Source organism: Corvus brachyrhynchos, unplaced genomic scaffold (assembly GCF_000691975.1).
Source record: "Corvus brachyrhynchos isolate BGI_N302 unplaced genomic scaffold, ASM69197v1 scaffold140, whole genome shotgun sequence".
Lineage (NCBI taxonomy): Eukaryota > Metazoa > Chordata > Aves > Passeriformes > Corvidae > Corvus > Corvus brachyrhynchos.
Window position 1 is genome coordinate 1334152 of NW_008235809.1, and position 4443 is coordinate 1338594.

Below are 4443 nucleotides of genomic sequence, written 5' to 3' on the forward strand. Positions count from 1 at the left end.
CGATGTCCGCAACCACCGGCACCGGCCTCCGGTAGGTGCCGAGAGGGCGTCTCCCTACGCGCCAGGGTGGGCTGTGAGGCCCTGAGATCCCGGGGCACGGCTTTACGTGCACGGACACGGGGCTTTGACTGTCCCCAACCCCTGGATGGGCCATACAGGCATGGGAGTCTTCCTCCCCTGGGTCCCACCTGGATGCGCACTGTAGGTGCGGGACTTCCTTTCTCCCCTGGGCCCTGCCCGGATTCTCCGTGTAGCTATGGGACTCTCTTTGTCCTCGTAGCGCCCAGTCCCTGATGGATGGACAAAAGGCGTGGAGGTCTGATCCGATCTCCCCATACATCCAGCCCCACCCTATACAGTGTCGTGGGACCAGTTCCCCCATACAAGCAGCTGCTGGCAGGATGAGCCCCATAGGCTTGGATCTCTACACAGGGGCTCTGATTCTCCCCGTGTGCCCACCCCAGCCTGGGCAGTGTCTCGGGGGCAGTGCGATCTGCCCTCCTGAGAAGCAGGGAAGTGCAGCCTCTCAGTGACAGCATGCCTGCTGCCTGTTGCACCTTTTCGCGTTCCTTGTTTTCCTGAGCTCTTCCACTTCTCCCTGTTTTCCTCCTGCTTCCTGCTCCCCCACCTCAGGCCTTTTGCCTGCTCTGAGGCTGATCTGTCCTGTCCTTCCAGCCCAGGGACTTTGTGCAGCTGGATCTGCCCTTGCTCAGTCCCACACATTTTGCTGACACTCTCCTTGGCATCCACCTGCCTGTGCTGGCCTAGCCCTGCCCCAGCCGCCTCTCTGGGTGCTGCCTCTGCAGCTCCCCTCAAACAGCTTTGCTCCAGCTGTTTCCCTGTGTGGTAGGACTGGCTGCACATGCCCTGCACCACTCTAGCTGCTTTTCCTGCTGGGAAAAACAGTCACATAGAGTATCTCTTGATACAGCATTTTTTTGGCCGGTGCTCAGCTCCAGGTGCCACCAGGCACAGCATAAACACCATGGACCATGAGCTCTGGGTTTTCCTCCTTGTCCCAGGAAAGAGAATAACCCTGTGGACTAGAGCAGGGACCTGAGCCTCTTATTTATAGTGGGAACAGTGCCCTGCCCTCCCCCTAGGAATTCATGGTATTCCTGCTCTTCCAGGCCTGCAGAGGGAGTGGGTTTGTGCAGGGCAAGTTTCCTACATGTAGGGAGCCAGCTCTGCCAGTTCCTGTCTCATGGGGTCTGAGCCATCCTTTTCCTCACCAATGCCACTCCAGCCTGGTGCTGGATGGCATGTGTTGGGGAGGCCTTTGTAGCCGTGGGGTGGAGTGCTGTGCAACAGGCCACATTCTTAGTTTTCCTCAGCCTCACATGTCTGTCCTGCTGACAACAGCCCGACAGAATGACAGGAGCAGCTCCATGGATGAGAGGAGAGACCAGCATCTGCCTGTGGGGACAGGAGGCTGTAGGCTGTGCCCTCCCACCCTGGTGTCCAGCTGCAGCTGCTCGGATGGGTGGCAGTGGGTGCCTGGGCTCAGCCCTGCTACCTGAAACGTGAGCATGCTGCTGCACCCACAGCCCAATGAGAATCTCCTCAGTGATGTGGGACACTGCTCAGAGCAGCACAGCCAGCTCAGCTGGGACAAGAAGGACAGCCTCTTTCTCCCACTTGAGTGCAGCAGATTCCTGATGGTCAAGGCACCGCAACAGAGATGGGGAGTCCTGGTGAGGCATCTTGAAGACAGAAACTCAGGACCACTGCCTGATCAGAGCTCCTGCTGCTCACAAGTGACTGGGTTTACATCCAATTAAGTTGTAATGGATAAATTAAAGCCCTGGAGATGGCTCTGACTGTGGAAATTGCTGCTGCAGGATTTGCAGTCCCTTCTCTCATCAGCACTGCTAACTCTACTGTGCTATTTCCATCACGCTCTGCTCCTGCCTGACACAGCAGGGCTGAGCTGAGACATGGCTAAAAGTCTCCAGTGCCCCAAATCCCTCCCATGGTGCAGGCAAGTACACTCTGAGCAGCTGGGTGCAAAGTGAGGCTGGGCTGAGCCTGCAGCAAACCCTGAATTAAGCTCCTCAATCCCTGGGGAGGAAAAGCAGAAAGGAGGTCTCCCTGGCTGTACTCTGCTCACGTGGATCTGCAGGGGAGAGAGGAGGGGGGCTTTGTCCTCTTTGCCCTTCTCTTTCTGGGCTCTACACCCTTCTTCTCTCACAGGGAGAAGGCTCAGGGATTAATAAACATCTTCACCCTGCCTGCTGGGAATGGTGCATCACCCAGGCAGAGCAGGGGTGGGAGCTTTCAAACAGCCTAGGGAGGCTGGAGCTGGAGAAGTGCAGGGTTGTCTTGCAAGGATCAGGGCGCTCTACAGGTGTGGGGTGGCCAGGCTGTGTGCAGGGCAGTGGGGGATGCAGGGGCTCTCCACACAGAAAACCCAATCCTTGCTGCACTCCCACCTCTATTCCACAACAGCACCTGTGGCACTGGGGTCCTTGCAGGACTGCTCTGAGTGGGATGAGCCTCGCCCTGCTTGGAGCCCCAGAGCCAGATCTTGTACAGTCCCCTGCTCTGCACCCATGTGCAAGAGCCCATCCATACCTGAGACTCCTTCTCTGCCAGTACTCTGGAAAATCAACAGCTGCTGCTGCCAGGGGTGTGCTGCCAGAGCAGGCATAAGGCTAATGTGCACAAGGGTTTTCCAGCCTGGAGGGGCTGTGCAGACACAGGGGTGAGCAGGACAAAGAGCACTGGCTGACTCAAATGACTCCCTTTGGTCATTTCTCCCTTTCTGCTTGTCTCCAAAATGTGGGTGCAGCCTCTTGGTCCCAACTATCCTCTTTCCTTCTGTGCCAGAAAATCTCTGCCCTTTTCTCACATTACCACACATCACCCTGCAGATCTCTACACCTCACCCCCATGTCCTGTATGTTCCCCAGCTCCCTGCTTATGAGAGGACTGTTCCCTGAAAAACATCTCACGCTTCTGCCCTGTAGGAAATGAGAGATGAGAGCACAGTAGGGGCCATTACACAGTGCTAGGAGACCTGGTCAGTTTGAGGAGCCCAGCGTATATGGGAGAAGGTCTCAGCCCCAGCCTGGTGATCTCCAGCAGCACCCAGTCCAGATGATGCAGCCAGACTACATTTCCCAGTGCGCTGTGTGCTGCTGAGCCCGGCAGGGCCATGCATGTTCCACACCCAGCACCATGGCTGCAGGCTGCAGCAGTCCTTGTCCAGCTGCCAGCAGGGACTGGCAAGGTCCCTGCTGTGAAGGCACATTGCTGTGCCCCCATTCCCTCCCTGTCACTCCAGCTGCAAAGCCTTTGCAGGGTTGTGTGCAGCATGAGGGCTGCAAATATTTATTGTGTCATTAATATTCTTCGAGCATAGTCAGCACAGCACCTGGCAGCATTTGCTTGCTGCCTCCTGTTATCGCTTGTCGATGCTTCTCATGCCTGGGTGCCAGTTCTGTGACATCCATGGGGACAGCATCTACATCCATCCGTGTCTCTTAGTGCTGGGCAGTGATTTCAGCTCTCTGCTCTGCTTCTCCTTAAGCAAACCTCAGTGCCTGTGCCCAGGGAGGGCACTGATGCCTGAAGCCAGCTGAATGTGTGCCTGCTGGAAGCCCCATGGGGGCAGTGAAATTGAAAACATTGAGAGCACTGATAAAAGAAAGCCAGCCACCACCTCTGAAAAGGAGGGACAGGCAGCTCTGGCTGTGCCTGCACCACGTGTAACCCAGGGTGATGTGACATGCAGCCACGTGAGCACAACTACACAGAATCATAGAATGGTTTGTGTTGGAAAAGACCTTAAAGATCATCTTGTTCCAATCCCCTCTGCCATGGACAGGAACACCTTGCACTGAACCAGGTTGCTCAAAGCCCCATCCAACCTGGCTTGAACACTGCCAGGGTTGGAATATCCACAACTCTGGGCAACCTGTTCCAGTGCCTCACCACCCTCAAAGGGAAAAAATTTTTCCTAATATCTAATCTAAAATTAGTCTTTTTGAGTTTGAAGCCACTCCCCATTGTCCTATAACTTCACAGTTCCTGATGAAGTCCATCTCTAGTTTCCTTGTAGGCCCCCTTTAAGATACTTGAAGGTTGCTATGAGGGGTCCACACAACCTTCTCCTGAGGGTTGAACATTCCCAACTTTCTCAGCCTGTCTTCATAGGAGAGACGCTCTAGTCCTCTTACAAGATTCATAGCCCTTCTCTTGACTTGCTCCAACAGTTCCACGTCCACATTCTTGCAGTGATTAAGAACTACAGGGACCTTCACAGATCACCAGCAGCTGGTCACTTCATGTCAGGTGGGGACAATGCTACCATCTCCAGCATCACCCTGCTCCTGAACCAGCCTGAACACCTTATCACACAATACCTGGCCATGCTCCCATCCTTCAACACTGCCCAGCAGATAACAGGGCTTTGCCTTGTCCTCTTTACCTGGACCTGGC